The sequence below is a fragment of the Vulpes lagopus genome, chromosome 6 (assembly GCF_018345385.1).
Source record: "Vulpes lagopus strain Blue_001 chromosome 6, ASM1834538v1, whole genome shotgun sequence".
In the NCBI taxonomy this organism is placed as follows: Eukaryota; Metazoa; Chordata; class Mammalia; order Carnivora; family Canidae; genus Vulpes; species Vulpes lagopus.
In genome coordinates, this window is record NC_054829.1 from 77016628 (window position 1) to 77036500 (window position 19873).

Genomic DNA, 19873 nt, shown 5'->3' on the forward strand with positions numbered 1-19873 from the left:
CTATGCTGATGGATGCCAAAGATGGCAACAACGTAATACTTAGAGCAGGTGGTGCATCCTAGGCTTTGGTTTAGATTTTTGTTGTTTTCACATGTGCTTGACCCATGGCTGGTGGCCACCTCTGCTAATTTGTACTGCAAGTAATATAGAGAATTAGGGAATAAAACTTGTATGAGAGACCACATGCCCTTTTCTCCCCTAATATATTTTAATTACTTAATGAACTGTATCTTCTGGTTAAGAACTTCAAAACTAGTTTTGGTCCCCAATACAGATGTCTTTTGATGAGCTTAGAAGCAGCAACAGGCCATCTAGATGTTTCTTGTGAGCAATCAACCAAAGCTGTTGCTTTCCTTTTTGGAGGTTTTATGCTGACTCCCATCGGTATGGAAAGACAGCACCTCTGTGTCCCAGGAATGTTGTCAAAAGCTTCTCTCTTCCATCCAGAGGTCCCATTTTCCAGGGACTCAGTGGAACCAGTGGCAACACTAAGCAGCCACACCATGTAGTCATTTTGAGGTAGAGAGAAACAATGCCTCTGACATTTCCTCAGTCTTAGACCAACACAGGAGCCCCAGCTCACCTCCAGGTGGTAATTAACTTGTCTTGTTAATCCTGGGTGGTTCCTTGCATCAGAACAAGTGGGAGCCAGCCAGTAAATGTCTTCAGCTGCTCTCAGTGAAATTCCTCAGGGGGATTCGGAAGCTGCCCACATTCCCAACATTCTCCAAAATGATTCTTCAGAAGAATTTGGGCGCACTTTCCAAGTCTTCTTCAATCACTTTTCTAATTTATACACATCAAAGTAAGTGACCCTCAGAGTAGCAGATACTGCTGCTTGCCATGACACAAGCGCCTGAAAGAACAGGACATGCCTAGGACATCATCAAGACTTCAAAGCTGTTTGTTCGCAGTCAATAATTGTTCCTGTGATGCGATCATTTCCAAAATGCCATGTGTCATCAGAAGTGGTAGGTGTGGGATGACCTTGCAATAGTCCAAATTTTGGGACCTTCTAAGAAAGGACAAGGTCCTGCAACAAAATTGGAAAGCCTCCAACTTACTGGGCCACTTGAAAAGTTCTGGGCATGTTGCTACATGCTGGTTGATTCCAGGCTTTCTCCTGCTGTTTGGTTTCTTGTGGTGGCTGCCTAACCCCAAAGAATGCCAGAAGGTTCCATAGTGAAAGTGTCTGAGTTTTTCCAAGAGACACTGTTGAAACCAAACATTTTTTCCTCTGTCCAGAGGAACATTTTAGGTTTTGTTTTGCCCAACTGGTTTTCATACTTGAAGATTAGCAAGCATGTAACCCCTAAGATTATCACAAGTTATCTTTTGGAGTGAGGAGTGAGGGCCTGTGAGGCATACAAAAGAGAAACCAGCCTGGTACACCCCAGTTTTTCTTTTATTCATGTTAATACCTGACCTTCAATCACTTCTAACTGTAAAAGTTAAAACACAGTTGTTCCTAGTATGAGTGCTATCTTAAGTTTATATTTTAAGTGTCTTCCACAAGATATTGTCCCCCCCCCCCCCCGGGTACTAGGAAAATGTAGGTTTTTTATTTTTATATGGTTCCAAATATTTTTTGTCTTTATATTTTCCACATTATTGGCTTTATTCTATTAGGTTGGAATTTTTTTTTTTTCCTTTAGAAGAGCAGGAATCTTATTCACCTTATTACTGGCAAGAGAAAGGAAGAACTTCAGCCTGGAAGAACTCCATTTCCAGCAAAGTGTAAAATGATCAGACAAATATGAAGGGGCTGTCCTACGCAGAAATAGTATATTAGGGACAAGGTTTTCATTGTTGCCTTAACTCTGGGATGAAGCATGGGATAAAATGATAAAGACCATTTTAAAATCAGAAAGGAACACATGAACAGTTCTCATACTCTTATTTCTAAATAAAATTTCATTTTTCTTGTGGAAGCTCATTCAGACACTTAATCATGGTCTCTTAAGAAATATATGCATCAGAGCCACAAGAGTGCTTGTTAAAAATGCTCGTTACTGGGGTGCCTGAATGGCTCAGTCAGTTAACCGCCTGACTCATGATTTCAGCTCAGGTCATGATCTCATGGGTCATGAAATAAAGCTCCCCACTCAGCTAGGAGTCTGCTTGGGATTCCCTCTCTCTCTTTGCCCCTTCTCCCACTTGTGTGTGCACATGCACTCTCTTTCTCTCTCAAATAAGTAAATCTTTTAAGAGAAATGTCCAGGGACGCCTGGGTGGCTCAGCAGTTAGGCATCTGCCTTTAGCTCAGGGCGTGATCCTGGAATCCCAGGATCGAGTCCCACATCAGGCTCCCTACATGGAGACTGCTTCTCCCTCTGCCTGTGTCTCTGCGTCTCTCTGTGTCTCTCATGAATAAATAAATAAAATCTTAAAAAAAAAAAGAAATGTCCATTACTGAGACACCACCAAGGAGGCTGGAATCTGCATCTATATAAGTTCCCTGGGTTATCCTGGTACACTTCACCATGAGAGCCACTGATACCAATCATTTGTACAGCTTTTACTATCATCACAGAAAGGCTACCATGAATTTATGTAATAACAATCCCAGTATTCAAAGCCCTGTCATGCTGACTCATTAACTACATCATTATGAGTTAATATGGTCCCCACTATTTTTGTATAATTCCCACAATTATGATATAGGTTATTTTTTTCCCGCTGCTCACTGTCCCCTAGATCTGCTTAAAATTGAACAAGCTAAGTACATATTCAGGCTCAATTGCACTACTTTTCCTCAAAAGGAGTCAACCTATCGCACGTCATTAATTTGAAGTCCAGCCATGATATTTACACTAACCTAAAATCGCAGCTGACCTTTTCAGTGGGGGCCTTATTCAGATTTCTGTTGCCCCATCCCAAGTCTTGGGTTACATGGGAGAGTAAGAATTTCTCTTGGTGTGGATTTGACAGTTTGCTCATGACACAAAAATGTCAGATTTCAAAACCCTGAAGTCAAAATTATGTAAGAAAAAGGCTGTAAATGAAAAAACCAGCTCATTTATTGCTACTTCATTCTATAATTCCTCTCTGCTAGTCTGTCAGTGGAAAAGCACCTCTTTCTTGCTAAAATATCAGTATTGCCACTCCTTGACACAGGGGATTGGACAGGGTAAGTTTAATATAAAGAACTATTAAAGTCCAATGAGTGCCCATAGGATATAAAGAAAGTTGATACCCTGAGCTAAGGGAGAGTGCCCAAGGAAAGACAAAGTCAGAAAGGGGCCCTTGGCCTCCCCAAGGCTGGGATTCAGACCTTGGAGAACTCAGCCCACCCATGACAAAAGAATTTGTTGGTTTACCCAGGCCAGAGTTGCTCTGCAATCCTTGGGCAAGCAGGAGGCAGCCCTCCAGAGTGCAAGCTGGTGCAGCCAGTCAGCAACCAATGGCAAGGATGTGCACAGGTAGTGGAGGTTCTGCAGGGGGGTTAGCCACTTGGTGGAAACCCTCTAAGTTGCAGGGGATCTGCCTGGGGGAGCAGATGTTGGCAGAATGCCTTCGGGCCCTAAGGCAAGCATGAGTCCTTCGGGGTGCAGGTTTCTAGTCCACAGGGCTGGGAGATGTTTATCACCTGCTAAGGCTGTGAGATCAAGACAATCTGTGGTTGGGGCAGAACTCCATCCAATGTCCCACACCACTCAAACCAGTCAGCAGCCAAAACAGCAAGCCTGTCTTTTTCTTCCCTCCTGCCCCTCCAGCGCCCTCTACTGAGAAAGCCTAGCATCATGCTCATAAAGGAGATTAAAGCCATGTGTCCACTATTGCAGAACACATACTGAAGGATGAACATGGAGCTAAGAAGCAGTAAACTGGTAACTGGAACAGATTTTGTCTTCTAGATTATTGCACCAGCATTACCTTCTGACTTCATAAAGAATTTTGTAGTTGTTGATTCTTTAAGAACTATTTCTCTAACAAAGAAAAAAATAGTGCCTAACAGATGACTTAACACTTCTTGAAGGAGAGAGGTCAGAAGGAAAGCAATTTCTTAAATGTGTTTCATATGCCCATATTCCTTAAAGTACCTACAGCAGGATATTTAGACTGAGGCCTACCTAGGAGCATGTATAACTTTTGTTCTGTTGCTCTTTGCCTTGCTCCACCTCTGTGTACCTCTCCATCTCCTGGTGTGTCTCCACATGCATACCTTTCTGTCACTCTGTGTGCTTTTCTCTGTCTCACCCTCTACAGCTGTCATCTTTATGCTCACTCATTCCCAAAGTGATTCCAATTATATTCTTTCTTTTTCTTTTTGGTGACTTACCAAGGATAAAGTGGGACTGACTAAAGAACTAGAATCAAAGACCCATGAATAAAGTTAAGAATATGCATTTTTTTCAATTTGGGGAAAACAAGAATTTCACCTAATTCAACCTAAAAAATATCTAAAGGTATATTCTACAAAATACCTGGATGAATATTTTGCAATATGTTTAAATATGTATAGGAATGAATGAGAGCTATTTACCTTCTCTAATTAGAACAGCACAGGAATTGGCTGTGTTATGCAGTAATAGCAACTGAGCTGATAAGAAGGAACCCAGCAAAGAGGGATCTTGGGCATTTGAATGAGAATTTAAAACACCAATCTTTTCTCCTGACTATTAAAAGAAAAAAATAGAACATAGATCCAATGGTATGCAATGGTTTGGAAAGAGATTTATTAAAAAGAAGGAAGATAGTCTGATGTCCCTACCAGAACTAGGATTCTGTGTCAGTAGACATGCAGAAAATGAACTGCAGCTTAGGATATAAACAGACATTTCAAAAGTTTACTCCAAAGGTTTAATAATGAGTTTAATAATAAACTCCGTTTAATAATGTATCACTGGATATATTTTGATGTTATTATTTATTAAATATTTATTTATTTATTTATTTATTTATTTATTCATGAGAGATTCAGAGAGAGAGGCAAAGATATCAGCAGAGAGAGAAGCAGGCTCCATGCAGGAAGCCCGATGTGGGACTCGATCCTGGGATTCTGGGATCATGCCCTGAGCCAAAGGCAGACGCTCAACCATTGAGCCACTAAGGCATCCCTGATGTTATTATTTAAAACACCAAAGGGATGTCTGGGTGGCTCATCAGTTAAGTTTCTGCCTTTGGCTCAGGGCATGATCCTGGAGTCCCAGGATTGAGTCCCACATTGGGCTCCCTATATGGGGCTTGCTTCTCCCTCTTCCTGTGTCTCTGCCTCTCTATCTATATCTCTCTTGAATAAGTAAATAAAATATTTTTTTAAAAATTTAAAAAAACACCAAATAAACTTTCTCCCAATCAAGTAATAATTGTTTTAATCTAAGTTTAAAACCCTAAGCAGACATATATTGTTACACTGAGAATGCAAACCCTTTTATTCCTCCAGGTTTTTTCCTTTTTTAAAAAATGTATTCCCTGGGGGCACCTGGGTGGCTCAGTCAGTTAAGCATCTGCCTTTGGCTCAGGTCATGATCCCAGGGTTCTGGGATTGAGCCCCGTGTCAGGCTCCCTGTTTTGCAAGGAGCCTATTTCTCCCTCTCCTTCCCACTCATACTGTCTCTCACTATCTCGGTCTCTTTCAAATAAATAAAAAAATTTTTTAAATTTAAAAATGCATTCCCTAGGGATCCCTGGGTGGCGCAGCGGTTTAGCGCCTGCCTTTGGCCCAGGGCGCGATCCTGGAGACCCGGGATCGAATCCCACATCGGGTTCCCGGTGCATGGAGCCTGCTTCTCCCTCTGCCTGTGTCTCTGCCTCTCTCTCTCTCTCTCTGTGACTATCATAAATAATAATAAAAAATTAAAAAAAATTTAAAAAAAATAAAAATGCATTCCCTGACCTTTTCTATAAATCTTACTGAAGGCTTATTTTTGAACAATAAATTTTGAAGATCTATAACACGGTTTAAGAACAAATTTTAGGGGCTTCTTGCAAAGGTCAGTTAACAGCTAAGGAATGATGTGCTTAGAAATATGAATTAAGGAAATTATGTCAAGATGTAGTTAAATAATGTGCCTCTACAGGTAAATAAAAGAATAGAATCTTTGAAAGGCACAGCAGGAAATGTACACATTCATCATCACTCTGGATATTTAAGTTTGCACAGTGGCATGGCTAATTGTGAAGGTATATGATATGCCTGCTAACAAGAGTAGAACCACAGCTCTTCAGATCAAATTAATCAGAAGTCAGTGGGAGGTAGCTAACAAAAAGGCTTCTGTCCATAATGCATAAATACAAATTGCATGACACATGAATATAAATCAGCAATTTAAAAACCCTAATTTTTAAAGCTTGGCAAAAGAATTAGACATTTCACAAAGGAAGATATTTAGCTGGTCAAGAAGCATACAAAAAGTGTTGGACATCTTTAAATTATCAGGGAAATACAAATTTAAACCACAATGAATTCCACTACCCACTCACTAGAATGACTGAAATCAAGTGTTCATGGATATGTGGAGCAAATAAAGTTCTTATGCATTGCTGGTGAGCATGTAACACACTGGAGAAAACTGTTTGGTAGGTTTTTACAAAATTAAACATATATATATCCTGTGGTGTAGCAATTCTACTTTTAGGTAGTTACAGAAGTGAAAAGATCTCCATAAAAAGGCTTGTGTAAGAATGTTCATAGCAGCTTGAGTCACAATAGTGAAAAAACTGAAAACAACTCAAATCTCCATCGGCAAGTTAATAAATTATCATTAACAGTACATTAAGATAGTAAAATATAATCCATCAATAAAAAACAACTATTGATATATGTAACACATCAATAAAAATCATTAAACAAAAAGTTACAAAAAGTGCATACTGTATGCACTTATATCAAGTTCTAGAACAGGCAAAATTAATCTGTAATGATAGAAATGAGAAAGTGGTTGCCTGGGAATGGAGGGAAGCTACCTGATTAAGGTCAAATGAAAGAGAACTTTCTAGAATGGTGGAAATAATCTGTACCTTCCTTTCGAAAGAGTTCTTAATGGGTTCACACAGACTCACTGTACCTATTCTCCCAGGACACAGTGCAGAGGTGGGAGGCTGAAAAACTGAATCTTTCTATGAAAAAGACCTATTTGCAAATCTTAAAAGCTGTGGCCTGAGGATCAGGCTTCTAATGTAACACATATGTAGGGCCTCTCCAAAGGATGGGGAGGTCAGCAGATGCCACCTTCATTCTCTCTTTCGCCTCACCCCAGGCTGAAAAGAGCTTGTGCATGCATCTAGAATCCCAGATTTTATGGCTGCCACCCAGAGTACACATACCTTGACAGACTGGCTCTGGTGGTCACGATCACTTGTGTTCATAGGTTCAACAGGATGGGAGAAAACAAGAAATAGTTCTTGTGCATACAGAAACACTATCTCCTAGTCATCCCACAGAAGAGGTATGTTTGCATACTTTAAAAGATGCTGCCTGAGGGTCCAGCTTCCAATCAGCTCACATCTAGGTGATGATTGAGATCCTCCCCATTGGGACATTGACAGGTCTTAGCATACTCTCAACTACCAGGGGCCACAAAGAGTGAAGAAAGCTGACTGGACAACAACATAGGTTTGAAAGACAACCAAGAGCTAGGGTAGGGTTTAATGATGAGTTTTATCTTCTATACAAGGCCACTCTTTTTTTTTTTTTTTTTACAAGGCCACTCTTTGAAGACTAGGAAAAGTGGCTGTTTTATCTAATGCACAGAAACCAACACAGAGAGTTAAGGAAATGAAGAAACAGAGGAATATGTGCCAAATGAAAGACTAAGATAAAACTCCAGAAAAAACACCTTAATGAAGTGGAGATAAGTGATTTACCTAATAAAGAATCAAAATAACAATCATAAAGATGCTCACTGAGGTCAAGAGAACAATGCACACACAAAGTAAGAATTTCAAAAAAGAGAAAAATCTAAGAAAATGCCAACAAAAATCAGAGCTGAAAAATACAATAACTGAAGTGAAAATTCAAAAGAGGGATTCAACAGAAGACAAGATGAAGTAGAAGCAAGGGTCAGTGAACTTGAAGACATGGTAGTAGAATTTATCCAAAGTTGCAGAAAGGAAAAAAAGAAAAGGAACATAATTTAAGGTGCTTATGGGACAACACCAAGTGGACCAATATTTCCATTGTATGGGTCCCAGAAGAAGGAGAGGGAGAAAGGGGCAGAAAGATTTTTGAATGAAAGCTTTTTGAAAACTTTCCTAAATAGAGAAGAAAATAGACATCTAGATGAAGGAATATGAGACTTCAAATAAGAGGAATCCCAAGAAACCAATCCTGAGGCATGTTAAAATTAAATTGTCAAAAGTTAAACACAGAAAAAGAATCTTAAAAGCAGCAAAAGGAAAATGACTTATTGTGTTCAAGGGAACCCCCATAAGACTGTCAGATTTTTCAGCAGAAACTTTGCAAGCCAGAAAAGACTGACTTGATATATTCAACATGCTGAAAGAAGGAAAAAACATCCTTCCAACCAATAATACTTTACCGAGTGAAGTTGTCCTTCAGAACTGAAGAAGAGATAAAGAGTTTTCCAGATAAGAAAATTGAAAAGAGTTTAATAGACCAAGCCTACAAGAAATGCAAAAGGGACTTCTTTAAGCTGAAGTGAAAGGTCATTAGTTAGTAATAGGAAAACATATGAAAATGTAAATCTTACTGGAAACAGGAGGAATATAGTCAAATTCAGAGCAATACAATGTTGTAACAGAGGTGAGGGAGTTGCATAAATCTAGTGCGAAGGTTAAAAGACAAAAGTAGTAAAAATAACTATACAATAACTTGTTAAATGATACACAAGATAAAAAGATATGCAATTTGACATCAAAAGCATAGCATGTGTAGGTGGAGTAAAATGTAGACCTTTAGAATGCATCTGAACTTAAGCTGTTATCAGCTTAAAATAGACTATTATAACTCTAAGAAGTTTTATATAAGCCTCATGGTAACCACAAAACAAAAATTTATAGTAGATACACAAAAGAAAGAGAAAGGAATTTAAACATACCACTAAAGAAAAGTATCAAATCACAAAGGAAGAAAGCAAGAGAAGAATAAAGGAATGGAATTACAAGACCGTAAACAATTAACAATATGACAATAAGAAGTCTATACCTGTCAATAGTTACTTTAAATGTAAATGGACTAAATTATCCAATCAAAAGACACAGAGTAGATGAATGGATTAAAAAAACAAGACCCAAGTATATGCTGCCTACTCACTTCAGCTTTAAAGATGCACAGACTGAAAGTGAATAGAAAAAAGATGCTCTATACAAATGGAAACCAAAAAGAAAGCTGGGAATAGTCATACTCATATCAGACAAAATAGACTGTAAAACAAAGACTACAGTAAGAGACAAAGAAGGTCATTATATAATGATAAACCAGTCAATCCAACAAACACATAACATTTATAAATATTTATGTACCCAATATAGGAATACCTAAATACATAAAGCAAATATTAACAGATCTAAAAGGATAAATAGCAGTACAATAATAGTAAAGGACTTCAATACCCTACTTTTATCAATGGATAAATCATCGGGACAGAAAATCAATAAAGAAACACATGCTTTAAATGGCACATTAGATCAGATGGACTTGACATATATAGAATATCTCATTCAAAAGCAACAGAATAGATTCTCCTCATGAGCATATGAATATTCTCCAGGACAGATCATATGTTAGACCACAAAACAGGTTTTAATAAATTTGAGAATACTTAAATCATATCAAGTGTCATTTCTAGCCATGAGAGTCTGAAACTAGAAATCACTTACTAGAAGGAAATTTAAAAACATGTGCAGACTAAACAAAATGTTACCAAACAACTAATGGGTCACAGAAGAAATCGAAAGAGAAACTTAAAAATATCTTGAGACAAATAAAAATGGAACTACAAAATGCCAAAACTTCAAGGATGCAGCAAAAGCAGTGCTAAGAAGGAAATGCATACTAAACACCTATATTAAGAAACAAGAAAGAGCTCAATCAACCTAACTTTACAATGCAAACTGGTACAACCACCATGGAAAACATTGTGGAGATTTCTCAAAAAATTAGAAATAGAACTACCATATAATCCAGTAATTGCACTACTATTTGCACAAAGAATATGAAAACACTAATACAAAAGAATATATACCCCCTCTATGTTTATTGCAGAATTATTTACAAGAACCAAACTATGGAAGCAGCCTAGGTGTTCATCAATGGATGAAAGGATAAAGAAGATGTGGTATATATGTACACACAATGGAATACTGTTCAGCCATAAAAAGAGTGAAATCTTGTCACTTGCAACAACATGGATAGATCTAGAGTGTATAATGCTAAGTGAAACAAGCCAGAGAAAGACAAATACCATATGATTTCACTCATATGAGGGAATTAAGAAACAAAACAAATGAACAAAGGGGGGAAAAAGAGACAAACCAAAAAACAGATTCTTAACTATAGAGAATAAACAGATGGCTACCAGAGGGGAGGTGGGTAAATTAGATGAGGGATACTAAGAGTACACTTACCATGATGAGCACTGAGTAATATATGGAATTGGTGAATCACTATATTGTACACCTGAAACTAATATCACAATGTATGTTAACTACACTAGAATTAAAATAAAAAATTAAAAGAAAGAAGCCAGTATTTTTTTAAATAACATTTTCAACAGTATTCAAGTCAGCAAAAGAATCAGAAGTCTATGCATAAAATAGATGGAAACTTCTGCATAATTTTACATTGTTAATGCCAGAAGTCTCCAGTAGTGAGAAACAGCTGTAATACTCATTGCACTCTAGACAGTTAAAAAATGTACTTAAAATATTCCTACTTTTATTTAATTTTTCATCTATTATTCTATTTGGATGGGTAAGTGTTTAGAGCACAAATATCATGTAACTTCAAAATTATCTGGCCATTTTTATTTGATGTGATAGTGTTTTTAGCTTCTTCTCCGACAGAACACCAAAGGTGGGTGACGCGGGTACTGCGGGAGGCCCCGGGGGCCCCGGAACGGAGGCCGCGGCTGCTCCCGCGGAGGCTTCGGCAGCTGCATCCGGGGCCGCGGGCGTGGCCGTGGTCGGGGCCGGGGCGGGGCCGCGGAGCTCGCGGAGGCAAGGCGGAGGACTGGGAGTGGGTCCCCGTCACCAGGCTGGGCCGCCTGGTCAAGGACATGAAGATCAAGTCCCTGGAGGAGAGCTGTCTGTTTTCTCTGCCCATCAAGGAATCTGAGATCATTGACTTCTTCTTGGGGGCATCCCTCAAGGAGGAGGTCTTGAAAATCATGCCCGTGCAAAAGCAGACCGTGCCGGCCAGCGGACCAGGTACAAGGCATTTGTTGCCATCTGAGACCACAACGGACACGTGGGTCTGGGCGTCAAGTGCTCCAAGGAGGCAGCCACTGCCATCCGTGGGGCCATCATCCTGGCCAAGCTTTCCATCGTCCCCGTGCGACGAGGCTACTGGGGGAACAAGATCTGGGGCAAGCCCCACACTGTCCCATGCAAGGTGACTGGTCGCTGTGGTTCTGTGCTGGTGCGTCTCATCCCTGCCCCCAGAGGCACTGGCATTGCCTCAGCCCCTGTGCCCAAGAAGCTGCTGCTGATGGCTGGTATTGACGACTGCTACACTCGGCCAGGGGCTGCACTGCCACCCTGGGGAATTTTGCCAAGGCTACTTTTGATGCGATCTCCAAGACCTACAGCTATCTCACCCCTGATCTCTGGAAAGAGACTGTGTTCACCAAGTCTCCCTACCAGGAATTCACTGACCATCTTGTAAAGACCCACACCAGAGTCTCCGTGCAGAGGACCCAGGCTCCAGCTGTGGCTACCACATAGTTTTATACAAGAAAAATAAAAGTGAATTAAAGCTTGTTAAAAAAAAAACATATTCTATTCCTTCTTATTACTGAGTAAATTAAGACTACAGTATGGGTTTGTGGCAGATGTTAAGTGATTCTCCTACTTACTAGCTCCCTACAGTTTGCTGGCAATTTGGGTGTCAATTTCTCATCACAAGAAGAGAATAAATCCTGATTAGTTACTATCATTAATGATCATCCTTTTCTCATTGCTAGCAATTGGCTTAGAGGGGTCATAGGACTCAATTCTAGACAGATAAACAAAGGAGGTACTTGACAGGTTTTTTTTCTGGAAAAGAATCCTCAAAAATTCAGGAAATCATGCAGGATGAAATGCAGTCTTATCTTCTCTTGTACATCCTCTCTGGATGTGATGCCCACTTACGTCTTTCAAAATTGAATTATAACTTACGCACAGTTACGTAATAGGGCTGCTCTCTGCATTAGAGCTTCAGCAGGTGGCAGATACATGCTTCCAGAAGCAAAGCATAATTGATGGCATCCAAACCTATGCCTGCCTTCTGATACCAGCAGGTCTGCCCCCATCAGGTGAGGGAAGAATCCATGGTGTCATCCAACACCAGGAAGAAAGCTTGGAGCAGTTCAGGTCCAGTTCAGGTCAACACCAGCCCACAGTCAGGGCCAACCAGAAGCTATTAGCATTCTGCTTCCTTGGCTCCACCAGCTCCTGAAATGCTATAGTTCTGTCAAACTCTGCTGTTACTTGACTCCAATAGCATTATACTCCAAGACCTCCTTGAGCCAGGCAATTGCATCTCCTGTCTCTGGGTGGCCCATGCCACCCTCGGTCAACATCCTGACAATCTAGGAGAGGTGCTGGATGAAATCCAGATTTTCTTGAGCTTTTCCTACAGAGATTCTATCAGACTGTGATTGGACAGACTCTAGACCTCATCAGAGCCCACCAGGGCAATGTGGATTTTGGCAGATTCACTGAAAAGAAGTACAAATCTATTGTCAAGTACAAGACAGCTTTCTACTCATTCTACCTTCCTGTAGCTGCTGCCATATATATGGCAGGAATTGATGAAGAGAAAGAACATGCCATTGCTGAGATGATCCTGCCAGAGATGAGAGAGTTCTTTCAGATTCAGGAAAATTATCTTGATCTCTTTAGGGACTCCAGTGTGACAGGTAAGATTGGCACTGATGTCCAGGACAACAAATGCAGCTGGCTGGTGGTTCGGTGTCTGTAGTGAGCCTCTCCAGAACAGTGCCAGATTCTTCTGGAGAATGGGCAAAAGGAGGCTAAGAAAGGGTCCAGGGTGAAGCTACTATACAAGGAGCTGAACCTTCCAGCTGTGTTCATGCAGTAAGAAGAAGGCAGCTACAGCCACCTCATGAGCCTCGTGGAGCAGTATGCCATGCCCCTGCCCCAACAATCTTCCTGGGGCTAGCACACAAGATCCACAAGAGGAAAAAGTAACCTAGGGTCTGTGAGGGTGGGGAGGGGAAGTTCTCAATAAATTGTCCAATCCTCAAAAGAAAAAAAAAGAACCTGGTACCTGAAAGATGTTACTGAGCCATTAAACTAACCACCCTTATAGTTATTCCACCTTTTGTAAAAGACTAAATTTATTTTTAAGCCAGCTGACTTAGGGTGCTCTGTTAGTAACAATTGAAGATACAAAATTCTGCTTTTGTAGGAGTTACATAATTCAGACATGGACTTTAAGTAAATCATTTATTTTGATATCTTTATATAGAGATCGGTTTTCTGTAAATTTTGATGTACGTAGTTTAAACATTAGAAATCAACAAGAAACAACTGGGTATGCTTTCTTGAATTGCTATATCACTGGCCTCAGAAATTAGGAATCTGACATAATGTCGGTGTATCTGCCTTTTTTTTAAAATACGTAACATAAATTTTTTGAGTTAATTTAATTTACCTTATTATTCATGGATCATTGCTACAATGTTAGTTGACAGTATCTGGTGTGAAATAAGGATTTACTTTTGTTTGCTTTCAAATGACTAACTTGGTAGCCTATCTTATTTGAATAGTTTATCCCTTTATGACTGAGTTGAAATGTCAATTTTTTCATGTATTAAAAACACTCATGGCTCCCATTAAAAATAGATAAATGAAAAAAATAAAGATGTAACAATTGAACTGAGATTTGAGTTGTCCACAAATGAAACTTGAAATTTTATTCCAACCACATTGTCTGTCAAAACAAAAATATCAAAACTCTTTGGAGAAATACATAATAGAAATAGTTTCCAAGATATATTATTCACATAATTCAGGTTAAAATCCAAAGTTACTTAACATAGGAAAAAGCTGCAATAAGGGTGCCCGAACAACTCAGTTGGTTAAGGGTCTGCCTTCAGCTCAGGTCATAATCTCAGGGTCCTGGGATCAAGCCCCTCATCAGACTCCATCCTCAGTGGGGAAGTCTGCTTCTCCCTCTGCCCCCTGATCCTGCTCATGCCCTCTTGCTCGCTCTCTAATAAATAAATAAAACCTTAAAAAAAAAAAAAAAAAAAGGAAGAAGTAGCAGTTTGTGACCCAATCTCAAGAAAAAAGATAATCAGCAAAGAGCAATCCTGAGATGACCCACAGGCTAGAATTAGCTGAAAAACATTTTAAACTAGCTACTATAACTATACACAATGAGATAAAAGAAAACAGTTCATTAATGAAGGCTTATAGTGAACAAAGGTAGGAAATTTTAAGATAAAAACTACATAAAAGAAACTGAAATTATAAAACTAAAATATACAATATCTGAAATGAAAAATACACTGAATGCATTTAAAAGCAAAATAGAAATAATGAAGGGAAGCATCAGTGAACCTGAAAGTAGATCAATAGATATTGTCCAATTTGAAGAACAGGAAAAAAAATAAAGATTTTAACGAATTACAAAGCATCAAGGCCTGTAACTATAATCCATAAACTGCCAAGTTAAAAATGCAAAACCTGGGCACCTGGATGGCTCAGTCGGGTTAAGGGTCCAACTCTTGATTTCCACTCAGGTCACAATCTCAGGGTCCTGAGATAGAGCCCCACATGGGGTTAAGCATGAAGCCTGCTTGGGATTCTCTCTCTGCCTCTGCTCTCTCCCCACTGTATGCACGTGCTCGCTTGCTCTCTTAAAAAAATTGCAAAAACCTATAACTACATAACAAATTCATAAATTAAAATGGAATTAAAAAAATACTCAATCCAAAATGAGGCAGAAAAGAAAAGAGAAACAAAAAACAGAAGCAAAGAGAGAACAATATTGTCACCCTGTAACTCAAACTTATGAATAATTACATTATATTTTAATGGCCCAAACACTCCAAGTTACAAGTGGAAACTGTCAAAATAAACCAGGATCGAAGTGTATGTTTTCTGCAAGATACATATAAAAAAACCAGAAGATTGAAAGTCAGTAGATGAGAAATGATAAACTAAGCAAACACTAGTCATAAAACTGGAGTGGCTATATTAATATCAGATTAAATAGACCTCGAGATGAAAAGTATTTCCACAGATAAAGAGGGACATTTCATAATGATCCAAGTGTCAATTCTTCAGAAAGACATAACAATCATAAATACCTACGCAACTTATTAAAAGAACTTCAAAATACACAAAGGAAAAATGGACAAACTGAAGAGAGAACAATACAAATCCATGACTAATGGATTTGTAACATCTCTCCCTCATCAGCAAACAGAAAAACTAGACAAAAAATCTCAGTAACAATATAATCTGAACATTATCAATCACCTTGACCTAAATGATATGTATAGAACATTACAGCCAGCAATAGAAGAATACAATTAATTTTGTTACATGTAATATGTACACCAAGGTAGACTATATTCATGGCCATAAAATAAATCTAAATAAAAAGGATTAAAGCCATACAGATTATGTTCTTTGACCGTGGAATTAAGTTAGAAATTGGGGATGCCTAGGTGGCTCAGTGGTTGAGCAACTGCCTTCAGCTCAGGGAATGATCCCGGGCTCCTGGGATCACATTCCACATTGGGCTTCCCACAGGGAGCCTGCTTCTCCCTCTGCCTGTGTCTCTGCCTCTCTCCCTCGGTGTCTCTCATGAATAAATAAATAAATAAATAAAATCCTTTTTTAAAAAGTTAGAAATTAATAACGGATTTAATTACTTAGGAAAACCTCAAATATTTGGAAATTAAACACTTTTCTATAACATTCCTGGATCAAAATACAAATCATAAGTAAAATGAGAAAATATTTTATTTAAAAAAAGAAAATATTTATTTATTTATTTATTTATTTTTAAATATTTTATTTATTTATTCATGAGAGACACACAGAGAGAGAGAGAGAGGCAGAGAGACAGGCAGAGGGAGAAGCAGGCTTCATGCAGGGAGCCCGACACGGAACTCGATCCTGGGACTCCAGGATCATGCCCTGGGCCGAAGGCAGGCACTAAACCGCTGAGCCACCCAGGAATCCCTAGACAATATTTTAAACTTATAATGAAACATAAAAAATTCTGTGATTACTGAATAATAGAAGGAAATTTATATAGCTTTAAACACTTATATTAGAAAACAATGCTTTAAAATCAATACCTAAGTTCCCACTTCAAAAAGCTAAAGAAAGAGCAATGTATATCAAAAGTAAGGAGAAGTTAGGAAATAAAAGGGCACAAATGGAAATCAACAAAATATGAAGGCAAAGGCAATTGAAGAAATTAACAAAAGTGAAAGGCAACAAAATTGATAAATCCCTAGGTAATCTAATCCAGAAAAAAAAGATGGAACACAAATTTCCCATATGAGGAGGATCTACAAATCATATAAATATTAATAAGAGAATATTATAAACAACTTATGGCAAAAAGCGGAATATAAACAAAATGAACACTTCCTTGAAAAATGCAACCAACCCAAACATCAACAATTAGCTTCAGACTTAACGGTGAAATATTAAATGTTCCCTCCTAAAACTGGGATTAAGGCAAGGTTATCCACTGAAACCACATCTATTTCAGATTCTACTGGAGGTCCTAGCCTTTGCCATAAGGCAGAAAGAAGAGATAAAAGGCAAAAGTTTGCAAAGGAAGAAGTAAAAAAAATGATCTCTATTTGCATATGACAAAATTGTTCACACACACAAAAAAATCCTAAGCAATCTAGAAACAAGTGTTAGAATAATAAGTGAATTTAACAGGGTTTCATGATACATGATAGTAGACAAAAATAATAAGGTTCTTATATACTTGCAGCAAACAATTGAAAATTGAGCTAGACCTAGTAGATAGACTTATCTGGAGCTCTAGTGAACAGTATAGTAATTATAGACAGTAATATTGTATTATAAACAAACTTGCTAAGAACTAGATCTTAATTATTCCCACCACAAAATAGCAAGTGATAATTATGGGATGTAATGCAAGCATTAGCTAGGGATACAATGACAATCATATTGCAATATATAAATATATCAAATTAACATGCTGTATACCTTATACTTACACAATGTTACATGTTAATTATATCTCAATTTTAAAAACAAAATAGAACTAGAAACTTTTTTTAAAAAATATTTTATTTATTTATTCATGAGAGATACAGAGAGAGAGAAGCAGACTCCATGCAGAGAGCCCAATGCAGGACTCGATCCTGGGACTCCAGGATCACACCCTGGGCTGAAGGCAGGTGCTAAATCACTGAGTCACCCAGGCTGCCCTAACTAGAAACTTGTAATTATAATTTATATTTAAGAATAAATTCAGCCAAGGACATGTAAGAATTCTACACTTAAAACTTTTTAGTTAAGAGAAAAATTCAGGAAATTTAAATAAATGGAAAGATGTAATTCTCCCCACATGGATCACAGATCCCTTATAATACAATCATAATTTTTTTAAGATTTTATTTATTTATTCATGAAAGACACACAGAGAGAGGCAGAGACACAGGCAGAGGGAGAATCAGGCTCCATGCAGGGAGACTGATGCAGGACTCGATCATGGGACTCAATCCCAGGACTCTGGGATCACACCCTGGGCTGAAGGCAGGTGCTCAACCACTGAACCATCCAGGCGTCCCTGCAATCATAATCTTTTTTTTTTTTTTTTTGTATATTTTTTTATTGAGTTCAATTTGCCAACATATAGTATAACACCCATTGCTCATCCCATCAAGTGTCCCCATCAGTGCCTGTCACCCAGTCAGCCCGTCTCCCCACCTACCTCCCCTTCCACTAACCCTTGTTCATTTCCCAGAATTAGGAGTCTCTCATGTTTTGTCACCCTCTCTGATATTTCCCCCTCATTTTCTCTCCTTTCCCCTTTATTCCCTTTCACTATTTTTTATATTCCCCATATGAGTGAAACCACATAATGTTTGTCCTTCTCCAATTGACTTATTTCACTCAGCATAATATCCTCCAGTTCCATCCACGTTGAAGCAAATGGTGGGGATTAGTCCTTTCTGATGGCTGAGTAATATTCTATTGTATATATATATGGATCACATCTTCTTTATCCATTCATCTGTTGAAGGACACCGAGGCTCCTTCCACAGTTTGGCTATTGTGGACATTGCTGCTATGAACATGGGGGTGCAGGTGTCCCGGTGTTTCACTGCATCTGTATCTTGGGGTAAATCCCCAACAGTGCAATTCCTGGGTCGTAGGGCAGGTCTATTTTTAACTCTTTGAGGAACCTCCACACAGTTTTCCAGAGTGGCTGCACCAGTTCACATTCCCACCAACAGGGCAAGAGTTTCCCCTTTCTCCACATCCTCCCCAACATTTGTTGTTTCCTGTCTTGTTAATTTTCCCCATTCTCACTGGTGTGAGGTGGTATCTCATTGTGGTTTTGATTTGTATTTCCCTGATGGCAAGCGATGCGGAGCATTTTGTCATGTGCTTGTTGGCCATGTGGAGGTCTTCTTTGGTGAAATTTCTGTTCATGTCTTTTGTCCATTTCATGCCTGCAATCATAATCTATGGAGACTTTTTTCATTGACAAACTCATTCAAAAGGTAATACAGAAATTCAAAAAACCTAGGATAACTGAAGTATTTTGGAAAACAACAAATTTAGAATACTTAAACTATTTACTGACTACAAGATTTAGTATAAAACTAAATCAAGAAAGTGAGATCTTGGCTAACGGACCAACTCTTGATCTTGGGGTTGTGAGTTCAAGGCCCCATTGGGTGTAGAGAATACTTAAAATCTTTAATAATAATAATAATAATAGATGATGACAACAACCAATTTTTAAGAACATGAACTATTGATACAAGCAACAACATGAATGGATCTCAAAAATATTATGTTGTGGGAGAGAAGCCTTTCACAAAAAAAGTACATACTTTATGATTCTATTTGCAAATTGAATCGATGGTGGAAAAAAATTTTAAATGTGATTGTAATTGGGGCAAGTGAGGACAGAGACTGAATGGGAAGAAGAGGAGCATAAAGGAACTCTCTAGGGATACAGTAATGTTTCGGATTAGGGCTTTGAGTTACACAGGTGTATGCGTTTGTTAAAGGTCAGCAAATGTATACCTAAGACTTGTACATTTTACTAAATGTAAATTTTACATCAAAAGAAAGAAAACTAAGCACACGCTTATCTCTGATTTATGATATGCATGCTGAAGTACTTGAAGCAAAGTATTTGAAATGCCTCATAAATTAGGTGGATTAGTGGTCAGAGAAACGCATGACCTGAATGTGATAAAACAAGTCAAAGAAAATGTTCATGAAATCTAGGTTGTGAGTATACAAGGATCACTATAAAATTCTTTCAACTTTGCTGTATATTTGGAAAACTTTTGTAACAGGGACACCTGGGTGGCTCAGCAGTTGAGCGTCTGCCTTTGGCTCAGGGTGAGATCCTGGAGTTCTAGGATCGGTCCCACATTGGGCTCCCCATAGGAAACCTGCTTCTCCCTCTGCCTGTGTCTCTGCCTCTCTTTGTGTCTCTCATGAATAAATAAATGAAAAATCTTTAAAAAAAAAATGAAAACGTTTAAAA

General features: G+C 38.5%; 2 pseudogenes; both read left to right on the forward strand.

Annotated features, from left to right (window-relative positions):
- Positions 1-659: 659 nt before the first annotated feature.
- LOC121492655 lies at positions 660-11882 on the forward strand (annotated as a pseudogene).
- Positions 11883-11939: 57 nt separating this feature from the next.
- Positions 11940-13317, forward strand: LOC121492656 (annotated as a pseudogene).
- The last annotated feature ends 6556 nt before the right edge of the window (positions 13318-19873 follow it).